At 46.5% G+C, this 24,684-nt stretch overlaps 1 protein-coding gene across 1 annotated transcript in view; it reads left to right on the top strand.

Moving 5' to 3' along the window:
* Positions 1-5,102: 5,102 nt before the first annotated feature.
* The window catches only part of Ston2 (stonin 2), a 157,280-nt gene continuing 137,698 nt past the window's right edge, over positions 5,103-24,684 (top strand). Inside the window, exon 1 of the mRNA XM_021179014.3 lies at positions 5,103-5,239. The gene's annotated coding sequence lies outside the window, so the exon portion shown is untranslated. The remainder of the gene's footprint in view (positions 5,240-24,684) is intronic.

The raw sequence follows: 24,684 nt of genomic DNA, 5'->3' as shown, positions 1-24,684 counted from the left end.
GTTGACACAAAACTAGCCAGTACAGGATGGAACTCAGGCTTTCACCTATACTGGGGCGAGCCTTTATTGCTGACTGTATCGCTAGCCCTAGAACTTGATTGTAAGCTGTAAATGACCCAAAATGACCGTATCCATGATATCTAATGGGTCCTACACACCAGGCACCATCCTAAACACTTGATGCTATGAGGTGCCAGATCTGAGTGGCAATGAGTCATTCTTGCTTTCATAGCACCTAGGGCTGTTCCTACACAAAATACACAAGATCCGTAAACATTTATGTAACAAAGGAATCTTGCCTTGGAGGAGACGATGCTAAGGGCCAAAGTGTAGAAAGCAATGCCATTCTATACTATTGATTTCAAGTTTAATGGAAGTATGATTAGAGGCGTAGTGAAGGAGTTGAGGATGTTGCAGAACCTGAGGTGGGGGGTTAAAAAAAGGATCTGAAGGAGTCTTCAGGTAATGAGATGGAAGGAGACACTTGGTCCTAAACTTGACAATTTGAGTTCTCTCTCCAGAAACCAAGGGGTGGAAGGAGAGAACCAATTTCTTCATATTACCCTCTGGCCACCACAACTATACACTGTAGCAATGGTTCCCCCTCCTACTCCTACAAAAACAAAACAAAACAAAAACCATACATGTCATGTTACAAATTGCAAGATTCTCCAAATCTTCGTAGCAAAATTTTCTACTTGCAAAAACACTGAGTGCTAAAGAAAAGGGCCATGCCCTTTAAAGAGATTTCTTTAATTTTCCCTGACTCTTTCTCAAGACCAGCCATTTCAAAATCATTCTTTGTCATTTACTTATGTGTACACTCCCAAGGAGATCAAGGGGTGTCAGATCCCAAAGAGCTCAGGTACCAGGCAGTTGTGAGCAGCCTGATGTGGATAATGGGCATGAAACACACGTTGTCTAAGAACAACGCCCTCTTTTAACTACCAAGCCATCCATTCAGCTTAAGATGCTTTATTTTCAATTTTTAAAAATTTATTTATTTATTTATTTATTTATTTATTATTTTATGTCTATGAGGACACTATAGCTGTCTTCAGACACCAGAAGAAGGCATTGGATCCCATTACAGATGGTTGTGAGCCACCATGTGGTTACTTGGAACTGAACTCAGAACCTCTGGAAGAGCAGTCATTGCTTTTAACCGCTGAGCCATCTCTCCAGCTCCAAGACCAGCGCTTTAAAGTTGTCTGACATTGCTACTCATTCCTATTTCTAGTATGTTCCATAAATTGACTAATCTATATATACTTGTGAATGAAAGCACTTTGCATAAAGATATGGCTAAGTCCCTGTTGGACTGATGCGTCACAAAGCCAGGCTGTGGGCATAGACACAGGTTCTCCTACTCCCTTAACAGTTAAGATGGTTTTAATATGGTGTTTGTTTGTTTGTTTGTTTGCTTGTTGACATTCTTGCCATGTAGCTCTGACGGATCTAGAACTTACTATGTAGACCAGGCTGGCTTCAAACTCACAGAACTTCTCATGCCTCTGTCTCCCTAGTGCTGGGATTAAAGGCATGTGCTGGAAAGTTTTAATTATTCAAACCAGCTCAGCTTTGAATGCCTTATTGGTAGTCATTAGCTACATGAAGCTATGTACAACTTAAAACATAATATTCCAATAATCCCACTACTCAAGAGGCAGAGGCAAGCTGATCTCTACGAGTTCTATAGATTGAGTTCCAGGACAGCCAAGGCTACACAGAGGAACCTTGTCTTGGAAAAACAAAGAAAACCCAATATTTCAAGTCATAATTACCCATATTTCAAGTCTGATAGCCACATGGCTAATTGCTGCCTTATGAAATACCTCAAGTAAAAAGTATTTTGCTGGCTGTGGTATGATGTGATTGTGTAATCCCAACACTTTCGAGGTGAAGCTTGATGGATCCAAAGCCATCCTTGTCTACATAGTGAGTTCAAAGTCAGCCTAAGCTATGTGATAATCTGTCTCAAAATAACATATACACAAAGAAAAAGACAAATTGACAAGGAATGTTTCCATTTTTCATAGGCCATTCTATCAGACAACACAGATCTAGGAAGTCCTTTCTTAAGTCCTTTCCAGGCTGATAGAACACGAGGCCTAAGTAAGTTATATTACGTTTAGCTTCTTTTCATCGTCCTACCAGAGTTTCTCCCTCTGGAGAAGGATACCTTTAGACACTTCATCTTAGGATTTAAATTAATGTTTTCCTCAGAGCCCTTGCTTCCGTCTCAGAATGTGTGCTGTATAATAATAATAGGTTTGTTTTTCACAAGTCTGCAGACTTTCATTCCCTAGTTACAAGGCATTTCATCCCAAAGGAGACCTGGTCACCGCTAAGCAACTACTCACTTCCCCAGGTCCCACAGATCAGCTGGATATAATGTTTCTCCAGGTTTGCCTGTTGCAGTGTTGTAGAGAGATGGAATTTTACATTATGTCGCCTTTGGCTTCTGGCTTCTTTCACTTAGCATAACATTTTTGAGGTCCATCCATATTGCAACAAATATCGGTACTTCGTTTGTGTTTGTAGCTAAATAATTCTCCACTACACTGAGTATTTGCTATGCTATTTAGGAATAATTGATGACTTTGCACTTTTCAGCTCTGACGGATAACAACACTATGAATATTCTAGAACAAATTTTTATGCAGAAGCATGCTTTTAGTTTTTATATATAGAGAAATATGAAAAATATATGTGAATATATTTGAAATATATGTGAAAAATATATATTTACTTGGGTCCAAATGTAGCTCTCGCTGGCCTGGAACTTGCTAGGCAGGCTGGTCTCAAACATAAGAGATTCATCTGCCTCTGCCTCAAAAGTGGTGGGGTTCAAAGCCATAAACCATGTCCAGCCAGTTTTCTTGATAATATAAGTAGAATTACTGGGTTGTATTGCAACTTTAAGCTTAATTTTTTAAGAAACTGCCACCGTTTCATAAATCAGCTATAGGACCTCACCTCACCTTGTGTTCATACAGTAAAGATACTATTTTTCTCTTAATAGTGTGCAACATACAGGAATTACTTGTTTCTGATTGGATGCTAATTTTAAGTCAATATCCATTTATTCAGGAACTGGAGGGTACCCTGCTGAAACTTAGGATAGGAGTGTGGTTAGCACTTTATTAGCCTGTTGGAAATTGTACTCTCGTTCATGTTTACAGAGTGCCAACTGTGTTCTGATAGAGAGCTAGGCAGTGGGGCTATGCTGTGCATCAATGGGTTGCATTCTAGTTGAAGAAGACTTGTAACCGATAGATAAAGCACTGTTACTTTGAGCCTGGGAGACTTGGTGAAGGCCTCACACAGGAATGGACATTTGGTTCAATCTTCACTGCCAAGGCCTAGTCAGGAGAGAAGAAAGTCAGAACTAAGTAAAGCATTTTTTCTAGATGAGACAGGGTACAGAACTGCGCATAAGTGACCTCACCCACAGGAAGACTAGACTCCATGGTCTCCACTCTTTCAAAACCTTGTCATTTGTGGGCTGAGGTTAGCTCAAAGCAACCAGAATTGAGTAGTTTGACACGTCATCTTGGGTCAGCCTCCAGCTCTGGCAGGAACAAGTAAGTTTCTCTTCTTTGGAATGAGCAGAAGAACAAGGCAAATTGGAGCTTCTGCTTTGGCAAAAGTCAGAGCCATGAGAAGCGGCCAGCCCTCACAGGTTGCTGGGTGCATTGGCTTCCGATGCCCGAGAAGGGCGGCCCTGAGAGGCCTTTCCTCACCTAGCCTCCTGTTTTACTCTGTATTTCAATCAAGTGAGGCTCAACCCACGCCCAGTCCGCTGCCTTTCCAATATAAAGGGATCCATGCTTTGTTGGTTAATATAAGCGACAGAAAACGGACATAATTTTATCCTGTGTCTGTGCCTCTTAACCTGGGAAAGATGAAAACACTGTTTAGAGTAAGTCGAGCTGAACCCCTAACTGGTATCTTTTAAGCATTTCTCTGCCAGCCATACTTAAGGGCTCTGTGAGCCTAAGAGCTCAGAAGGAGAGAATACTTGTAGAAAACAGTCACATATGGTGAGCTGTCTGCTTTTTCATTAATACAAATGGCAGAAAATGGAGCTGCTTTTTATCCATTGCCTATCAGGGCAGTAGAGCAGATGATTTAAGGGTGGCGTGTTGATACAGAACACTTGTTTTTGTTTTTTTAGAAAGATCTGGAACAGGTGGGTTGGGACGTGGAGAGGGTTAAAGAACTATGAGGGGAGAGACGGGTGATGCAAACAGTTACGGTCCCCTCTTCTCCCCAGAGGAACTGGAGCCATACTGGTGTTTTAGAAGCAATTCTGGCATCTTTAGAATGTCTATGTTCTATCCCCAAGGTGCTCTTTATGGGTGACTTTTCCTGAATTTCTGGATTATAAAAGCAGATGTGAAATTCTTGGAATAATGCTTGTCAAATAATATGCACCATGTTAATATTAGGGTAATTATTATGTTATGAATCAGCTTCATCTCTCCACCTAGGTATTAAGTTCTTTGTGGGTGACATCAGTTCATCTTGTTCTTTTCCTCGCCAGTACAATATTCTTAGTATATTGATGGTATTGGGCTCTCCAACAAATTATTTCCCTTTTGTGGGCTCTGGTAGGTAGGGGCCATACACAAAGTTGTGTAGAGTTCCATCTGGGTTCATGAACACTATTTGTCACCTACAGTTTACAGGCGCCCTTCCTAAACCCTACACACCCTATACTAAAAAGAATGAAAAAAATAAAAGTGAGCTCAAAAGTGGCTTGCATGAGAGAAGAGCACGGATCCCAGCATCGTGGAGGTTCACAACCACCAGCCCACAGTAGCTAGGACTCCTTAAAGGTTTCGAGTCCCAGCCACTTCTTGCCCCGGGAGCATGCTTGGCTAACCCCATTGGATGCAGAGGGCACCGGAACCGGTTTCAATGTTCTCCTGGCCCCAGGTGCGGTGGGAACCAAGGCCAGGGCAGCTAAGGTCTGCGAGTGGCTCCGCCCACCCCATCCTCCTGTCCAATCAGAGAGCGTCTCTTGCACAAGCCGCGCCCAATCAGGAGCGCCGAGAGCAGCGTCCTGAGCCCGCGGGCGCCCAGCAAGCCCAGAGTCGCGAGCGGGCAGTGGAGGTGCGGCGGCCGGGACGGAGCTCCGCGCGAGCGACGGCGGGACGGGGCCAGGCTGGGGAGCCGGCGGTGGCGCGGACCTCACCGCCGACGCCGGGACTCTTTGCTCAGCCGGCTGCTGGTGAGTACGACCCGCGGTGGGGAGCGACCTAGGCGCCGCAGGTGGACGGCGGGGGGCGCCGGCCGCGAGGTCCTAGCGCCGAGCATCTCCGAGCACCGGGTAGTGAGCCAAAGCGGAGGGCCACCGCACCACCAAGTCCGGGAAGCCCCGACTGGGTGGGTGGGGAATGAAGCGAGGCGGCCTCCTCGGGGTATTCGTCGGGAGACCCCCGTGACCCCCACACTCATCGCAGCACTTCTTGCCAGCCCGTGCCTTTCCCTGAGATCCAAGTCGGCCAGGGCCACTTCGTTGTCCTGAGCGGGGAGGCGACAACAGGTGTCCTTGGAGATGGTGCCTTGCCCCACCCCCGCTCGAAATCCCGGCCTTGGCGTTGCGCCCCAGCTTCGGGGTGTTCTGAGTCGGGACCCCAGCCTGGCCTCTCAGGCTCTTTGCCCGCTGGACAGCGCCCAGGGGCGGCCTGGACCCCCGGGCCTTGGATGGAGTTTCCTGAACGCGTTGCCAAGCAATTTGCTGGACACCGCCTCTCGTCGGGATGGATAGTTGAAGGGGGGGGGGGCGTTATTTATTGGACACTAGCCTCTCCCTGGGATGTAGAGTTGAAGTGTGTGTGTGTGTGTGTGTGTGTGTGTTTTCCCATACAGACTCTGCTGAAAGGAGCTGCCTGAGGGCTGTTAAGTGAATCATTAACTCTGGTTTTGTGCAGCTATTGACTGCATTTCTCTCGCTTGCTCCCGGTCTCCTTCATGCTTTCTGTGCTGTTTGCTCTCCTTATTTATAAAGTGACAATTCTGATTGCACTCGTATGGAAGATTATATGAGCCACTGTCTGAAAAATAGCAAGCGTAGCACCAAGCATTCAAAAAATGCTGGCACTTAACGATTGTCAAGTGGGTGATTGTTTTAAGAGTAAATCAGACCTGTCCAGACTGGCCCCATAGCCATTTGGTGTATTTAGCAGTTTTCTACTCTCCAAGGAGAAAAATGTTACTGTTACTGATGGTATCATTTAAAGGGAATAAATATGTCCTATGGGGGAGCAGATGGGAAAGAGAGATGAATTTCAATTAGTAACCAATGCTTTGTGACCCTATGAAAAGAATATTATGATGGTTTTGTTGTATTCTCTCTCTCTCTCTCTCTCTCATTTGTATGGGTGATTAGAGTGGTGAAGGAATTATTTTTAGCATTTTGTAGCTTGTAGCCGTTTTTAAAGGTGAGGGGTGGGGACAGAAACACACATATACAATTCTCAGCCTTATAACAAAATGCCAGCAGCTGAAAGAAACCCAAAATGTGTTTCTACCTTCATGCAGTTGATGGAATGTCTGTCTCAGGTGGTCTTAGTTCAGTCTTTTGCCGCTGTATCCTCTCTGTCCCCTTGCTGTTTAATCTGGGCATCACAGACACGGGTGACTACATGTTTATTTGTGTTTCTGAACCTAAGATAGTACATGGATCACGTGTTGGAGTTGTGAGCCCTCTCCTTTGAGACCTAGAGACCTCTCTATCTGTGTTCTCAGTGGACATCTGTCTGTCTTGCCATCCCACCCCACTCCTGTGGCCTGGACCTTCAAAGGAAAAGGTCAAACTATCCCGGTTTTCCTGTGGTTGTCAGAGCCTTGTCTACCTTAGGATCAATATACGCGCACAATATACAGTGAGCGTCTTCTCAGGGTCCGAGATGGGTTTCTCACTGCAGATCTTGCAAGTGTGAGATCAGTGTGGCTTTTCAGCTGTTGCTCTGTGGACTTTTCCTTTCCAGTGGAGTGGGAAGATCTGACGGCTATAGCCAGGAAGGGACAAAAGGACGTGGCACGGGGCAGATTGCTGAATTCAAAGGCAGACTCCCACCTCGTGAGAGCCCAGGCTCTAACTGTGGCTAAGAAATCTGGGCACCCTGCTTTGGTCCTCTGAGCTAGGCTCCACATGAGTGATACTGATTTTATTAAATAGTGAAGAGACAGGATGTTTAAAAAAAATGCTAGTGGATGAGAAGCCCATAACACAGCCACCAGACACAGTTACATGTCTGTGGCATCTAGGAGGTTTTAACAGTGAGAGTTAAAGATAAAGGGCAGATTGAGAGTTGACTACTTAGGCAGTTGATAGAATGAGGAGCTGAAGTGGGGTCTTTGAGAGCAAGGTAGAACAGACGGGCGAAGGCACAGAACATCACAAGTGTTGCTTTAAACCGCTTGGGCTAAATGACAAGTAACCCTCAAACTTCATTGCTCTACAGTCTCTCAGACTTCTTACTCATTGATGCTGTGTGTCTAGGTGGGTCAAATCAGCCCCCCTCAATCAAGACACCTACTGACCTCACTATGGCAAAGAGAAAGACTTACCATGGGACAGCACTATCACATTTAACATCTGCTGGGAAGTGAGTGTTGGCTGGCCCTCCAGCTCCATGCCGTTGACCGAGGTCAGTGACATGGCCAAGTGTGATGTCAGAGACAGTATAAGCTTCCTGAAGATAGGGAGATATGGTTGTGGAGATCGGAAACAAACAAACAAAAAAAAAACAAGGTCAGGGAAGTTACCCAGAGGCAGATGATGAAAGATTTGGGTTTGTGGACCAGGCAGTTGAGTCTTTATGTTATAGGCAGGATGTAGCCACTGAAAGCAAATGTGTGTGTGAAATGTGTGTGTGTGTGAGTCTGTCTGTATGTGTGTCTCTGTGTATATATATCTGTGTGTCTGTGTCTATGTCTCTGTGTGTGTATGTGTGAGTGCCTGTGTGTGTATGTATGTATGAGTATCTGTGTGTGGTATATGGTATATGTACACCCATGTGTGCACATAGAAACCAGAAGAAGATTTTGGGGCAGGGTGTAGAGCAGGCACTATTACCTCCGGAGCCATCTCCCCAGCTCCTAATGAAGTTAAGTTAAAGTTTAACAAGGTCAGAGTTTTAGGACAAACGCAAATCTCCAGTAGCGCGGTGAAGTATGAAATTGGTGAAACTCGGAGCAAGAGGTGGCGAGTTCCTGATCAGCCCAACAACCCCACATCCCTCTCATGTGTCTCGAAATACCAGGACAAGGACATTCTTCAACTGATACTGGAGTGGCTTGTGTTTTTCACGCGTCGTCCTACAATGCACGTGCTCTCTCACCTTGACATTTTCTTCTTGTAATATCATCAAAAACAAACAAACATCTAATACGGTAGTTCCCAGACTTTGGCTGCATCGACAGATGGGAAGGCTCCCACTCAACAGAAATTGCTGACTCCGCCCCCAGCCCCATCCCAGAGTTTCTGAATCAGTCAATACAGGGTCAGACCTGAGAGTAAACTTTTCTGCCCAGTGCTCTGTGGATGCTGATGCTGTTGGCCCACAGGCCTCACAATGAAAAGCAGTAAAGGCAGAAATTAAGATGTGTCTGCTGGGAAGACCTGCAAGGGAGGGCCAATGAACGCTTCTAGTACTTTGCCCTAGGCTGCCGTGAGCATCGGGGTGGATAGGAGTCACTGAGCCTCCAGTTCTTATTAACTGCTTGCTTGTTTGATTTTTTTAAATCAGGGCCTTATTATATAGCTCTGCCTGGCCTAGAACCCTAAGCAATCCTTCTGCCTCAGCCTCCTAAGTACTAAGTTACAGGTGTGAACCACCCCACCCAGGCTTCTAGTTAAATGCCCTGTGCAATTCTCCTAAGCAGAAAATGCCAAACAGCTCCAATGTGGAGCTTCTAGAAGCATACAAGGGCTGCTTTGTCCCACCCCCTTGTAATTCTGCCCAGCGTCTCCGTCCTCTCATTGAGCACACACCCTTTCAGCTGGTTCCAGCCTTCTCTCTCCCTGGCTTGTCCACACATCCAAATCTTAGTCCCTCACACTCTTTTGTCCTCCCAGCCTAATGTCTTCTGGACCTTGCCCACTGGGTGGACCTTTGGCTGAATCTTAGCAGAGTCAGACCAAGAAATCGCTCGTCTCATTTGGTTGAGTCTTCATGACAAAACATCTGTACGGTGTGGTCATCTGCAAATTGCAGCCCATCTCTACCCCAAGATAAATAATCCTCTGAGAATCCAAGATCAACCAGGCCAAAGCTCTTTGGCTTGCTGTAATAGGAGGGGCAAGTCACAACAATCCTCTCAGAGCTGACTCATTGCTCTCGCAATGACAGAGTGTTTGAAAAATGGTTGTTAAAGAGAAAACATGTTGCTTTGTACAGGAAATGAAACACGGGTTTCTTTTCTTTCTTCTTCTTCTTGGTTTTAGACATAAACAAAGGGTGACCTCTATCTGGGAGCCAGATAACTATTGTGTGCCCACCCTAATATGCAGGATGTGAACACATGACATATTTTTAGGCTCAGTGTTTTGAATGCTGGATAGTGGCTTAGAAGATGTGTCTAAGGTAAAGATGAGCATATGATGGCTCAATGGGATATGGGTAGAAAATTCTCAAAGCAGTGTTTGTTGTTTATATAAAATAAGAAATACAGTGAGCTAAAGCTTTGAAAAGGGCCAATATTTGAGGGACAGTCACACTTAGCAGGTGTGTTTTTGAAACAGGCAATTCTCTTAGGGTTCGGGTTTCTCCCAGGGTAAGTAAGAAAACTTGGAATCAGAATTCTTGCTCTAGAGGCCTGAGGCTATCTGTTTCTTTCTCCAGGTAATTCTGAAAAGCACGTAATGTCCTCCCCTCCTACACATCTGGCTGCAAAGTGCCCTTCCCTTGATGACTTTATGAGGCATTAGAGCATCTTCCTGCATCTTAGGTCTCCAAGAAACTTTGAAGTTTCAAAAGATGCCCTTAACAGAACCCTGGCCTTAAGAGTGAACCACAAGAGACTCCAGGAAGGAAGGGTTAAAGCGTCGAGCAGAGTTAGAAAGGCTACTCTCCCATTGGATAGCATTCATCTGGCAATTTGATATGAAATACCATATGTCAAATAGGTCAAAACCTCAGATACCTAGAACGCCGTCCTTTTGTGCGTATATTGAAAAGTTGTAGGACATAGATTTACAGTACTATTGTTGCCTTTCCGAAGTGTCATACCTAACATAGAAATACTAGTCTAAGTTCTATAGACAGATAACAAGATAAGGAAACAAAAGTAAGAGGGCAGTATTGAGAACTCAAGACCTTGCACGCTTTGTCCATCCTGTGCCCTGCCAACCCCTCACTAACCTGGGCTCGTGACCTCCAGTGGCTTCACGGATGAGAAGATGGCGGTCACTGATTCCGATGTTTGGGATGGTCCAGTGTAGCCATTGGAAGGTGACTCACGTGATGATATTGACGATCCTTCTGGGAGTTACAAAACTCTGAGGAAGAAGTTACAGGGACTCTGTGTCTTCTTACACTGCCTCTACTCTGACAGTGAAAGAGTATACCAGTATTTACATAAATTAATATCAGTTAATGGTGAGACCACAAACAGAAAGTCGGCAAATGGCTAAGAAGGTACTGAGTGCCAGGAGTTCAGAGACCTGATGGAGTAGGTCTTCGAAAAAGCAGGTACTGTGGAAGGAATGTAGAAATAGGATTTCGTGAGGCAAAAGCACTGGTTTTATAGGGAATGAACCACTGTGGACTGTGGTTCTGCATTGGCGACTCAGTTCAGGCTCCCTGACAAGACTGCCTCATCTGGGATGAGAGAGTCGACAGAAAGCAGGGGAGTAGATGTGGGTGCTTCCTTGTTCAGTTGCCCTCTGCCCATCTAATATGAATGCTCACGCACATAGAAATTTGCACAACCTCTTAATCAATGACTATAATTCATTAGTAGGCACATAGCACAGGACTCTGATGTGACCTTCTTAACATGCCCGTTTTATTAATAGGAAAGCACTTGGGAGCTAAGGATGTCAAGCCTCTTTATAAATAAAGTCTAGCCCTACCATAAACTCTGTCATCTGGCAGGCAATCAGTCTCTCTCTCTCTCTCTCTTTCTACTTCTAAAATGACTTAAAGGTCAAAGGGGTGGTTCAAAGTTACACAAGAATCCCTGGACGCGTCCATGTTAACGGATCCCACCTTTCCTGTCATCAGCTGGTGTCTGGATTCCGTTGCTTCCCAGATCTCCACAAGGATGGTGACACTAAGGACTTAGGGCCTGGCCATCTAGCTAGGACGTCTCCAGGTAGCATTATATACCACACAGATCTTCAACTGTTAATGCCCAGAGCTCCTTGCTAGTTTTAAATTTAGATAATTAGACCCTTTTCTTTCAGGCTTAAAACCGTCGCTTTTATTAAGAAAGTGCCACTTCAGCTGGGCATGGTGGCGCACACCTTTAAACCCAGCACTTGGGAGGCAGAGGCAGGCAGATTTCTGAGTTCAAGGCCAGCCTGGTCTACAGAGTGAGTTCCAGGACAGCCAGGGCTACACAGAGAAACTCTGTCTCAAAAAAAAAGAAAAAAAAAAAAAAAAGGAAAAGGAAAAAAAAAGTGCCACTTCTGTGCTATGGCTCTGTGCAGATACGCTGTGTGAATAAAATGCCATTGAGTTCTTTTAACCAGATGTCAACTCGGGTAGCAGCGGGTCTGTCAGTTGCTTTCAGTCTGTTTGAACTTGGGAGCGAGATGCCAAACCATTACCAGCTTGATACTGTCCTCCATTGCCTGCCTTTTGAAGGTAGCCGGTTACACTTGCTGTTGCTCCTCCCTCCTCCTCCTCTTCTTCCTCTTCCTCCTTCCCTTCTTCTCATCCTTCTTCCTCCCCTCTTCTTCCTTCTCCTCTACCTCATCTTCCCCCTCTTCTTCTTGGTTGGTCTATCCATGTGTGTAAGTGTGTGTGTTTGTGCATTAGTGTGAGGGTCAAAGGGCAACCTCAGGTGCCAGTCCTTACCTTCTACCTTTTTTGAGGCAGGGTCTCTTTTTTTTTTCCTTGGTGGGGGGGTGTTTTTCCTCCTGCATATACCAGACTAGCTGGTCTTCAGGCTCCAGGGATTTGCCATTTGTTTCCACCGCTCATTTCCTCGTGCTGAGATTACAGTAGATGCTTGTGCTGTGTATCAGGCTTTTACATGGGTACTAGGGATTTAAACTCAGGTCCTCATGTTTGCTTGGCAACCACTGTTATCCACTGAGCCATTTTTCCATGAAGTGGAATTCGGGGCGGGGCAGTGAGCGTGGAGGAATAAAGGGAGTGGGAGAAAACCCGAGTCCAGCCAGAGTTCAGTGCTCTGGGCGGGTGGACGTGGGAGGATTGCTGCTCGCTTTCCAGGCAGCCCTAGGTAAATGTCTGGCTGTGGGAAGCCACGGAACCCAGCCTGCCGGGGGACAGACAAGGAGCAGTCCGAGGTCTCTGGGCCTCACTGAGGCCAGAGATAACAGGCTCTCAGTCTTGGGCATCCCAGATACAGCTGGATACCTCGGAAGAACTGAGAACAAAATGGGGACCCTGGGGGCAGCTCGGTTATCCCCAGGGATGAAGGGAGGAGAGGGCAGGGAGAAAGGTGGCCCTGGGTGCTTCCCACTTGGGCGAGAGTCCTTGGTCCGGTTTGTGGCTGGAGCAGGAGCACAGTAAGGCCTTCTGGCAGGAGATTAGATGCGGCTCTTTAGGGGAAAGTCTATTCCATAGTTCAAGCACTGTGGGCCTTGATGAGCAGAGAGTCTATGGTTTTAGAGCTTTATTGTAGAAAGACAGAGAGAAAGAGAGAAGGTAGAAAGAAAGAGAGACCGGTCATGGCTATGTGGAGAGAGGGGGGAAGGGAGAGAGAGAAGGAGAGCTAGAGATGAGAGTAAGAAAGGTGAGAGCTTAAAGAGAGAGAAGAGGGGCCAATCAGCCCCTTTTGTAGTGGGCTGGGCTACCTTGCTGTTGCCAGGTAACTGTGGGGTGGAGCATACCTGGCTATAGTCAGGTAACTGTGGGGGTGGAGTCTAGCCAGAATGCCAGAAGCTTAGGACATTGTCTGTGTGACTTATAGTCAGAATTATGGAGTTGGGGGCTCTGTGGTGTCAGGCACCTGTCTCTGGGAACGTGGCTTACTGTTCTGTCCCTTGTAGAGTTTCCTACTGGGTCTCCGGAGCAAGCCTCATTCAACCAAAACAGGCTGCGTTTCACAGTCCCACAATGGAAACTTAAAGTTTTTTTGGAGAGTCAGTGTGTTGGATGGTGTTTTGCTGAGGTTTTGCAGAAATGGACACAGGTGAAAGCTAAGGCAGACTCATGAAGTAACGTTTCAGTGAAGCAGACACGGGAGAAAGGATTTTCTGCTATACCAAGCACGTGAAAGGACACATGATGAAGGATTCATTGCTAGCAACATGCATGTATCGATCTGCCTTACATTGCATAGTTGAGTTGGATTTGTTGGGACTCCATAGAGAGAGAAGCACCAAAAAACTTGTGGTGGTGTGCTGCAGCTTCTGTGGAATCAGGCTGATTGCAGAGTTATGTCAGCTGATAGATACATATGCAGAGGCAGGACCCGTGGACGGCATGTGATGTTTGGAGGAGTATAAAAAGGACTCCATGGATAGTGATGGAGGCTGAGGTAGGCTTGCCCACAGAGCTGTCTGTGCAATGCTTGTTAGTCTCTCATCTTTGCTGATCTTCGCTTCCCTGGGAGACACACAGCTGAGAATTTCTCCTGGTGTTCATCCTGGTCCCTCCTGCTGACCTGTGCCGAGGCTGAGGCCTGGCTGTCTCTGCTAGGTCGAGTCACCACTACTGTCCTGTTTGCTCTACTGAACTGGACTGCTGATTTATCTGTGAAGTGTTTGTGAGTAGATCGAGCTGCCGCTGTTATCCTGTGAACTGAACTGCCAGTTTCCAGACAACACAGATGGGAGTTGCTCCAAAGAACCATTTTTAAACAGGTCCACTTCCCTGGTAACCTGTCTTTGCCACTACCTCTGGTGGGTCGTGAGTTAGACAGGATGTCAAAGCATTTAAGAACCATCATTACCAATAGGTTTTGAAAAAAATTAAAGTTACATCCCCAGACCCACAATTGCTTTTTTTTTTTTAAGTGAGGTGCTCCATTTAAAATCAGATAAGATTTCACTGTTTGCTTAAGAAACTGAGTGCCTGTGCATCCTTCCTGATGGGCACTTTTGGAAGAGAAGACCTAGAATGCTATGGTTAAAGGGCTGGGCTGAGGCTAGTCAGGCAGTGCTGAGATGAGGCGGTTGTCTGTATTAGCTGTTCTTATGAGCACAGAGTTGTCCGAACCACAGCTCACTTTCTTATCTCTCCACCCTTGCCAAACATAATTTTGTGTGTGTGTGTCTGCATTTTCCCACTTCAGATGTTGAAGAGCTGAAGTGCATGGAAAACGTACATTGTTACTGAAATGATCAAAGTCCCCGCCAGTAGCCCTCGCTCCTTGAGTTTTGATAGGGGTCTGGTCCTCTGCAAGGCAGGGTCATGTCTTCTCTTTTGCACCTCCAGGCAGTGAGTGTCTCATTCTGCATCTGAGGCAGGGTCTGAGGTTAAAAGTTCTCTGGGGAGCTGGGCTTTGAATCCACTTCCTTTAATCCCTTAGGTTTGGAAGTTGCACTCTTAGTCACCACTTTGGTGTCTGGAAACAAAAAGGGAAAACACTCGAAAGCATCCAATGCTTGCACACCCATAGAGAGCCCCAGAAGAAAACTGTGCCATTAAAGCATCTCTCTCTCTCTCTCTCTCTCTCTCTCCTGTGCCATTAAAACATCTCTCTCTCCCTCCCTCTCTCTTTCTTCTTCTTCTCCTTCTCCTTCTCCTCCTCCTCCTCCTTCATCTTCTCCTCCTCCTCCTCTTCCTCCTCCCTCTTCCTCTTTCTTCTTCTTCTTCTTCTTCTTCTTCTCTCCCCTCCTTTGTCCTATCTCCTCTTCCTGGATGTTTCTGTTACAAACTCACCTTTATAAAAGGAGCTGTATGAGAATGGGGCAACCTATTTGAGTAAGCACAGGCTGTCTGACAGTCACTCACCCGTCAGTCTCTTTGGCATGAGTGGGCAGTGCTGGCTGCAGCAACCTTGCCAGTTCCTGGCATGGTGTTTACTGACACCTCTATCTGTGCCACCCAACACACTCAGTGTTTACATGCCCTGTTGTTGGGTTTTAAGTTCCTCATGCCTGAGCAGGCCTTGGGGTACAGTTCCAAAGAATCAGAGTCACTTAATGTCACACATTAGCCTCTAATCTGGGAGGCTTGGATGGTCACATCTCAGCAGAGGTCACAGGATCAGGGACTTGGACCCTCTGTCATTTGGTTGCATTTTTCATGTGAACAGGATACAGCATGTGCTCCTATCAAGCTGGGCCCTGTGCAGAGGTGGGTCCTAGCTGTAAGAAAGCCAGGCTAAGAGAATCATTTCATTTGTCGCATATGTGTCTGTACTCACAGGAGGAAAATTTACAGGTGGGAAAAGTATATTGCATGGTTGGAATATGGTGAGATGGTTAAAAGCCTCTAACCGGTCTGCTCAAGTTTGAGTTGTGAGGTCTAATAAGTTATTTAACTTCTGTATGTCTCATTCATATTCCTTATCTTTGTAAAGGGATAATAATAGAGCTGCTTAGACTTACTATGAGCATAGCATAGGTTATTTAATTTAGAGTTGTAAAACACTTTGAGGCTGATGTTCGGGAGATAAGGATTTACCCAAACAGCAGAGAAAATAAAATCTGAAGGTGAATGTTTCTGTGCAAGGGCTGGACAGTACCATGATAGGTGTGGCTCACATGGCTGCTTCCGTAAAGGCCTCCAGGTGAGTCGCAGGTACACACCGTCCTACCAAGTGCACTGGGGGTGCTGTCCACTTTAAAAAAATCACAGGATGCATCCTCACAAACTTCCCTCTCATGAAATGAGCACGAGAGAAGCAGTGTAAGAGGAAAAGAGAAGCCAAGGACGGATGATTTGCCTTGGGCTTCTGGGAAGAATGCTGCTCCCTCCTGCTCTCCACTTATGGATGTTCATGTGCATGTGTATGTGTGTGTGTGTATGTATGTGTGTGTGTGTGTGTGTGTGTGTGACTGTGAATGTATGTGTGTCTCTCTGTGTGTCTGTGCATGTGTGTGAGTCTGTCTCTGTGTGTTTGTGTGTCTCTGTGAGCGTATGTGTGTGTGCACAGGCCCACTCGCCCCATACTCACATGCATATGTGCACGTATGTTCACCCATGTAGGCACGTGTGGAGACCAGAAGTGGGGATTAGAATTGCTTTCCCTTACTCTTTGAACCATTTTTATTAATTTCTTTGAGAACGTCATACAATTTATTTTGAACCTATTCACTCCCTCTCCACCCTCATCCCTTTGCACCCAACTGTGAGGACTCCTCCTCCTCCTCCTTGCCCCCATCAAGTCTTGTCTTGATGTCTGACTAGTCTTATCCACCTTATTTTGTGAGGCAGGATCTCAAATTGAATCTAAAGTTTGCTATCTTAGGCAGAAAAGCTGTCTAGAGAACCTCCAGGATCTCCCAGCTCTGCCCCTCAGCACTGGAGCTACAAGTGTGTGCTACTATGTCTTGGGTTTCTTATATTGTTGCTGGGGACACAGATTACTTAGCCAGTAAGCCATGTCCCCAGGCCCCCTATTCTGTCATCCTGAATGGAAAAGCATCTTGGGCTTCAGGAGGGTGTGTCATTGGCCAAGTTTGGATGCGGAGTTTGAAAGGCTGTTAGACATTGACATGAACTGGTCATTGGGTGGCATCAATAGGAAATTTGAATCTGGAGGCATGTATATGAGGGTCTTAGGTTTGGTGATGGGACCTGTGGGGCTCTGAATGAGAATGGCTCCTCACCCCCTTAGGCTCATGTATTTGGATGCTTAGGTACCAGAGAGTGGAACTGTTTGGGAAGAATTAGGAGGTGTGGCCTTGCTGGGGTAGGTGTGGCCTTGTTGGAGGAAGTATGTCACTGGGAGTAGGCTTTGAGGTTTCAAAAGCCCACACCAGTCTCAGTCTCTCCTTCTTGGCCTGCTGCCTGTGGATACGGGTGTGCTCTCAGCTACTGCTCCAGTGCCACGCTTGCCCGCCTGCCACCACAGACCCCCCTCCTATGATGATAATAGACTGACATTGTAAATGTCATTGTAAATTACATTCTGAAATTGTAAGCGTGCCCCAAGTTACATGCTTTCTCCTGTTGCCTTGGTCATGGTGTCTCTTCAGAGCATTAGCACCAGCACAGGACCTAATTCTGGGTGAAAGTGAAAGTAATCCAGTAGCGAGTTCTGTGTGTGAACCAGGGTCACCGGAGTTCTGGCTTTTAGAAGACTCAGTCCGGCTCTCCGACTCCAGTTTGTTCTTTCCCTCCCCTTTACAATAGAAGAAACGGACTTCTTGGAGGCCGGCATTGTCCTGCCTTGTTTATATCATTCTAACCATCTAGTGAGGGGGTTCACCCATAGTCTTGAAAAATCAGTGAACCAGCATCGGCTACCATTTGTTCCCTCAGCAGCCTTGTGTCCTTGGGGAAGTCACCCAGTCTCTAAGACTGAGTCTCTGTCCCTGTCAGCTGGTAACTGGTAGTAACAGCCTGTCCCTGAGGCAGGAGGGGGGAGGGCTCTGCGAGTGCTGCACTAATGCTCTGAAGTGGTTCCCTCAGCTGTGGCTGTCATCGCTCGTGTTGTGCCATCACATTAGAGAAAGGAACCCTGGCGGTTCACATGCCCTCAGAGCCCTTCCGCTTCTCCCCAGACTGAGAACCACAGATGCAGGGCAAGGAGCTAATGCAGTGCATTGCTCACACTTGTCACTTGTTACGTTCCTTGGTCACTGAAATGCTACATCCAGTGACCAAGCCTGGCCCGTGGTGTGGCTGTCGCTACACAAATCACAGAGGCAGAGGCATTCAGAGAAAAATGCAGGCATTTAAAAAGGGGTCCAGGGGGTGGGTCATCTCTGTCTGTGACACTGACCTCATGCTTGCCCTAAGCCAAGAAGGAAGATCCTCGCTGCCCACTAACACGCGAGCTCATCTTGTCTTCTCTTGTAAATTCAAATGGTGTGGTTGTTTGAAACCACTTTATTTTGATCTCTAAATAATATTCTGGGGGCTGGTGAGATGGCTCAGCAGGTAAGAACACTGACTGCTCTTCTTAAAGTCCTGAGTTCAAATCCCAGCAACCACATGGTGGCTTACAACCACCCGTAATGAGATCTGATACTCTCTTCTGGTGCGTCTGAAAACAGCTTCAGGGTACTTATTCACCCTTCACTTTGTGGTGTCTGTCGTATTTGAGCCCAGAGTTTACCTATTTGGCTAGTCTAGCTGGCTTGTTCCTTACTGTCCCTATCCAACCCCCCACTCCACTACCTCTCCCTTCTCTGCTGGGTTGCAGGTGAGCTCCATGCCCATGTGGCATCCATTGGCACAGGTGCTGGGGATCCAACCTCTGTCCTTTGCTCTTGCCCAGTGAGCTCATTGCCCGCTGAGCCGTCTGAGACGTTCACAAGTGGCAACTGCAGCTCTCTAGTCCTGCCTCTCATTCTCCAAGTAGACTTCTGCTGGGTTTGCATTTATGGTTTACCTGCTTTGAATTTGCGGTTTTTCTGTTTCGCAAGAGTTACTGTCAGTGAGTTGTCTACCCAGAGAAATACTATTCGCGGTGGCAGGACCAAGTATGTGCCATGGTGCGGTTTGTTCCTAAATCGATCCTGGAGTGTTTTGAGAAACAGTTTCCAGATGGATGTGGGTGATGTGAGGGCTGCAAAGAAAACAGAAACATCAAAGTAGGAAAGACCTTCCAGGGTGAAGTTTTTCTTTCTGTTTTTCCAATTTGAGGAAGTGAAGAGGGTAGGCTTAAACGGTGGGAAATTTCCACCAACTTGGGGAAAGAAACAAACAGACTTAATTCTTAGCCACTAAGGTGCTAGCACAGGGAGTCACAAGGTCAGAGGATGCTGTCTCATTTGTCTGTGGTGACAGGCTCCTCTGCCCCGACTGGGAATGCCTCCCCTGGAACAATAGCCATGTCCCCAGGAAGTTGAAATGCATGTAAACAGTTATATAAATATAAATCACACTACTCTAAGAGTTTAGAAGTATACTGTGGGTGTGCTTGTAGACGTTTCCCAGATTATCTTTAGTGGGAAAATATGTGTGTGTGTGTGTGTGTGTGTGTGTGTAAGAAAAATGGACAGGAATTTCAAAAATTACTCTTAAAGCAGGAATGAACCAGAGATGCCGGAGCAGGTGAGCAGTGGCCATTGAAACGGAGTCAGTTGCTCACATTTTATGATCTGAGAATTCTCTTATCTCATCGTCAGGACACTTCTAACAGACATGCCCTGAACATAACAGCTTTCAAAAAGGAAGGCGTGGTGGTGCATTTTAGATCCCCCACTCCCCACCCCCTGAGCCTGATATACTGAAGCCCAGCCAGCCCTGTGGACATGCCAGCTGTGCCAAGCCCACCAGGGTGTCTGGCTTCATCCGTCCTGGCTGTTGGAGAACCCTACACAGCCCTGCTTAGTCAGCACTTGGACTTGGGACGGATCTTCTTGAGTGTGTGTGAGTGTGTGTGTGTGTGGTGTGTGTATGTGTGAGTGTGTGTGTGTGTGTGGTGTGTGTGTGTGTGTGTGTGAGTGTGTGTGTGAGTGTGTGTGTGAGTATATATGTGTGAGTGTGTGTGTGTGTGTGTGTGTGTGTGGTGTGTGTGTGTGTGAGTGTGTGTGTGTGTGTGTGAGTGTGTGTGTGTGAGTGAGTGTGTGAGTGTGTGTGTGTGGTGTGTGTGTGTGTGTGTGAGTGTGTGTGTATGTATGTGTGAGTGTGTGTGTGTGTGTGTGTGGGGTGTGTGTGGTGTGTGTGTGTGTGAGTGTGTGTGTGTGAGTGAGTGTGTGAGTGTGTGTGTGTGACTGGCTGGCTTGTTTTGGTTGTCTGCCTGTGTCAGGATTCTCAGAAAAGGGAAGCAGATTCTCTGTACATTGCTGAAAATGGAAATAAGGAATTATCAGCTCAGGGTCAGTGGAAGCCACTATGTCTAGCTTCCCTCTGCGGCTCCGGAATGATTCTGTCTTGTTTTGAACAGCCTGAAGCTGAGTGGAGCCCGACGCATTGTTCTGGGGCTGAGTCTTTAACAGGGAGTCAAGAGGTCCCAGGGGGATTGTCAGTGGCAGTTTGGGCAGGTTGCCCATAAAGCACCTTAAACCACAGATGATGTCGTGTGGGATGTATGATTTTTTCCTAACCGAAGAGATTCAGAGAGCCCCAACATGTGAGAAAAGTACTAGAACTAGTTCCAGGGGGAGGCTTCGAGCCATGCATCTTACCTGTGGTCCGTCAGGGAGAAGTCTTCTAATGCAGAACGTGAGAGTGTAGCTGTAACCCAGGCTGTGGTGGCACATGCACGCCTTTAACCCCAGCACTGGGGAGGCAGAGGCAGGCGGATCTCTGTGAGTGTAAGCCAGGCTGGTCTACAGAGCTAGTTCCAAGGCAGCCAGCAGGGCTACACAGAGAAACCCTGTCTTGAAAAACAAAAAACCAAAAAACCAAAAAAAAAAGAGTGAACTGTGTGAAACCCTTGAGTGTACCAACAGAAAGGCCATACTATAGATAAATGGAAAGGGGTTGGTTTCTTCACAACTTGTAAGACGGACACTCCGAAACTGACACGACTGCAGCACTACCCTCAGCCCCCTCTGGCCTTCTCTCCTCTCCTCTCCTCTCCTCTGCTTGAGCCTCCTTGTCTCTGTGTCGCCTAAGCACATGTATCTCTTCTTGCCTGGCTTCCTCTGGCTCCTGGTTTGCCACCCCTTCAGGATGATGGCAGAAGCAGACTCCCCCGTGGCTGCTTATCAGGCCCAACCATAGCTTTCCCCAGACCTCAGCTGTAGTTCTTATTTCTCCTACTGTTACTCACTGTGTGTCTCTCAGCCCAGTCCTCTTGCTTCTCCAGACTCTGGGAACAGCCCGATGGTTGCCACACAGGCCCATAAAACTCATTCTATCAAACACTGAACTTAGCACATCCTTCTCCCGTCAGCCACTCTTCCTCCTGAAGTCCTTGTCTTGGCAAATACAGCTTGGTCCCTTCCAAGGGCATTTTTCATCTGTGTACCGCACAATGACTTCTTCTAAATGAGCCCAAACACACTTCATCCCGGTGTCCTGATGTCACCCTATAAAAACCAGTCTCCCCTCCATCTTGCTAGTCTGACCACCGTAATGCCTGCTTACCTTCTCCCCTCTTGTCTCCATTCCTCACCTCTTCCCGAGTGATCTAAGATGTGGACTAAGCGAGCGTTGCTCTGCCCACTTGTTTAATTGGTGTTTGTTGCTTTTATTTCACGACCCTGCCTCCGCAGTGCCCTGTCTTCGTACCTTACTCTTGGTCTGTCCGGCGTCCCTTCCTTCTGCATCCCTTCTGGCTCCTTGCTTTTCCAGATGGAATTGGCTGCAGGTCAGAGGCCAGCATGCTTGCATTCAAGGGCTTCCCTTGAGCGATTGACATCTTTTACCCCATCCCTCAGGGCTTGCAAAACCTTTGAACTCTATCTAGCCTTACCTCACACCATGGCTTGCCTGTATCTCCACATCCTGCTTCATCCCCTCACCCAACCCACTCAAGCTTCTACGGTCAGCATGTGCAAGTATGGAGTTAGGCAAAGGGATGTCCATGGATGGACATAAGAACTGGGGATTGCCTATATACTTTTGGGTAGTAAACGGTAGTGCATGTTATCATGGCTGTGGGCATGGCTGAGTAGAATGGCACACTGTATTCTTATGGTTGGTTCCTACAGAGGCCTTGCTGCCATCTGAGAATGTCCTTCTCGCTCACCAGTGTCCCCTAGCTATAATGTCCATTTATATTTCAGACCCGTGGCTAAGTATCATTTTTTTCCTCACTTGTTCTTAGCTGGTCCCAGATGGAACTGCGTGTCATTCTTCTGTGTGGATTCTCCCGGTGTAGCCCTAATTGTATTATATCATGCTTGTCCATCTGCTTGTCTCTTTGAAGAAGTTAGATTTCAGTCATCTTGAGCATAGAACTTCACTAGCTATGCCAAACAGCAGGGGCTGTTAAATGGATGCTTATAAAATGATTGGATTAGTGAATAAATGAATGGGTGATGTTCCCTGACAGAATTCTATTAACCTGAAGACATTCCATGAGTGCAGATAACCAAAGGCCTAAGGCAGCCACCGGGTCATTCCCCTGTCTTCTGACTATTGGAGATTGCATGCTAACGTAGGATCTTAGCTACATTTAAGCTTCTTCTATAGGCAGCATCTTACAAACCTTTGCAGTCCTCAGCCTCCTTTCTCGCCAGGCTTCTGTGATGACCAAGTGTGCTGGTGTGAGCCATTCTGCTGTCTGAGGTTGATGCTGGGGTCCACCCACTATGTCTGGGTTCCGATGAAGTACCACACTGAAGGCATGGGATCTTAGTTGCCCATAAGCTGCTGCAGGAGCCAAAAGATGCACCCTGCACACCGGGAAGTCAAGGCACCGTGTAGTGAACCCCGACTCAAAGGGAACAAAACCAGGTAGCAGCCACCAGATATGCCCTACCTCTTAGCACCCCCACACCCCCCTACAGCAGACTTTTAGAGACAGAAATCCCTAATAGCTTCCAAGATCACCAGGCAGCAGGCCGTGGTTCCTCTGAAGCCAGGGCCAGGCCAGCCCCACCACATCTGGTATTTCCCTGCCTCTCGGCCCTGGGTCCTCTGTTGTATAGACTTCTCTGGGGTCCTCCGTCATGAAGCCCCAGTATTGAAGCTTCACCTTGTGCGCTAACCTAACACTCATTCACATTTGCCTCCCTGAGAACCCCAGACCAGGGAAGGGCTAAGAGGAGAGAATGGGATGGTCATCTGGGCCTCTGGGTCACAGATCCTCTAGTCTTAGGCTTTCGTCATGAGGTTCCTGTTCACCCTTGGCTGTGTATCCCTGAGGGATACTGGCCACTCTTATTTAGGGGAACAGGACACATAGGCTTATTCATAGAAAAAGACGAATCAAAGTGGGAGCCTGTGAACTGGTTGTTCTAACTAATAGTCTCTCCCTGGGCTTCCTACTTAAAAAATAAAAAATAAAAATCTCTCATTTTAAAAAAAAATCAAATATGGAGCTGGAGAAATGGCTTTGTAGTTAAGAGCACTGTCTGCTCTTCCTGACGACTTGGGTTCAAGTCCCAGCATCCACATGGCTGCTCACAACTGACTGTAACTCTACTTCTAAGGGACCTGACATCTTCACACAGACATGCATGGAGGCCAAACACATAAAATAAAAACAAACAACTCCTATAACTTTCAAAGGTCAATAATTCAATGAAATATTACATAGCCACAACATGGATAATTATGATATTTTTGACAAATTGGGGGTTTATCTCTTAGCGCATCCATCTACTTGCACGAACGTGTAAAACTTGGCCTGTCCAAACCTCAGTTTCCTTAGCTAGAAAAATAAATGTTAATAATTGCCCTTTACCTCATAGGGTTCATGTGGCGGTTATATTATAATGCATATGGACCATCAAGACTTAAAAACTATGGCTTTAGTTGTTAGGTTTATTTGTTTTAAAGTACATGTGAATGATAGTGTGAACCGTTGTCTTTATGGATTACAACTTTAAGGTGAGATTTTGGAGTCATTAAAGGGATTTAATTGGGATTAAATTATTAAATTAAATTAATTAAAGTCATTAAAAGGATTTTTATTGGAATTTCAACAGGAATATCCTTGGTCTGGGATTTTTTTCCCCTCAGGGAAAGAAAGGCACAGACCAAGTTTTAATCTTGCTTAAAGATGGGTTTTGGTTTTTTTTTTTTTTAAAGGGACCAGGCAGGGCTGTGTGCAAGCAGTGTTGACTTGCTAGTTTTTTTAAAGTCTACTTTCCCTCTTTAGGGTGTTTTCATAATATCTACAAAAAGGCTAATATCATCCTTAAATTAATACGTCTTGGGGGTGGAACAGAATGGTTTTTATTTTTTGCTGTGGCTGAGAGGATCCCAGAAGTAGCCGCCCCTTAGTCTTCACCTCCGGTGGGTTCCAGTGTGCTCCTGCCAGGTAACTGGAGAAGCGCTTCCCCTCTGAAGGCGTGTAATCAGGACCAACAGTGTGTATCCTGGTGACTCCCTCGAATTTATAGACTTTATTAAAAAGCAGTAAGCTTTAGGGCTGGCAAGATGGCTCAACGGGTAAAGGTGCTTGCTACCAAGTCTGATGGCCTAAGTTTGATCCTTGGGTTTCGCATGGTGGAAGGAGAGAACTGATTCCCTCAGGTTGTCCTCTGGACTCCAAATGTGCAATATGGCACAATAAATCGATGAATAAATTAATCTAAAGAGTCTTACATTGTAGTTATTTTTAACTTTTTGTAATTGGACTTCCAGCTCAGCTCACTCTTCCACAGACCTGCCTGCCTTCCTTCAGTGTGATGTGCCCTGGTGGCAAAGTGCCCTCCTCTCCTCATGGAGTGGACACTCTAGCCAACCTCTCAAGAGTCACTAATGACCATCCAGCCCCGTTATGTTTCTCTGTAACGTTCACTGGAAAGTCTACCTTTTACTGGAAAATTCTCTTTTGCCTCCATGA

This window comes from Mus caroli, unplaced genomic scaffold (genome assembly GCF_978045245.1).
Source record: "Mus caroli unplaced genomic scaffold, Mus_caroli_1 scaffold_14, whole genome shotgun sequence".
NCBI lineage: Eukaryota > Metazoa > Chordata > Mammalia > Rodentia > Muridae > Mus > Mus caroli.
This window is presented reverse-complemented; position numbering and strand designations above follow the sequence as displayed.